Source organism: Wyeomyia smithii, chromosome 1, assembly GCF_029784165.1.
Source record: "Wyeomyia smithii strain HCP4-BCI-WySm-NY-G18 chromosome 1, ASM2978416v1, whole genome shotgun sequence".
In the NCBI taxonomy this organism is placed as follows: domain Eukaryota; kingdom Metazoa; phylum Arthropoda; class Insecta; order Diptera; family Culicidae; genus Wyeomyia; species Wyeomyia smithii.
The window spans coordinates 120,567,975-120,568,505 of NC_073694.1; the positions used below are offsets into that span (position 1 = coordinate 120,567,975).

The 531-nt window shown below is 41.4% G+C and overlaps 1 pseudogene; it reads right to left on the reverse strand.

The window, feature by feature from the left end:
- The window catches only part of LOC129719298 (large subunit ribosomal RNA), a 4,068-nt pseudogene extending 3,793 nt beyond the window's left edge, over window positions 1-275 (reverse strand).
- Window positions 276-531: the final 256 nt, after the last annotated feature.

The following is a 531-nucleotide window of genomic DNA, read 5'->3' on the forward strand; positions in this document are numbered from 1 at the left end:
TTAGCTTTAGAAGGAGTTTACCTCCCATTTGGTGCTGCACCATCAAGCAACACGGCTCCATGGAAAAATTTTCCACCATCAGCGCCGTTGATAGGCCCACCCTTTATGGGAGTAAAGACGTGAGCTAAGACGACTAAGGGCAGCGGCACTTCGGAGATACGTCAAACGACGAAACGCAATGACTAAACTTTCGTTTACTACTGCAAGCAAAAATTATAAAATCTACAATCGTTTCCTTTATTCTCAGCATGTACTACGCACTCAAACTGAGCTCAAACGAAGCCCAAAACGATTCTGGTCATTTATAAACAGTAAAAGAAAAGAAAGTGGACTTCCTACCAGTATGTTTCTTGGGAATGAAAACGCGGAAACGCTTGATGGTATATGTTCTTTATTCAAGAAACACTTTTCAAGCGTATTCAGTTCAACTACTGCTAATACATCTCAAATGGAGAATGCACTGCACGACGTTCCTCATAACGTGGTAAACCTGAGTAGCTTATGTTTTACTGATGAAGAAGTACTGAAGGC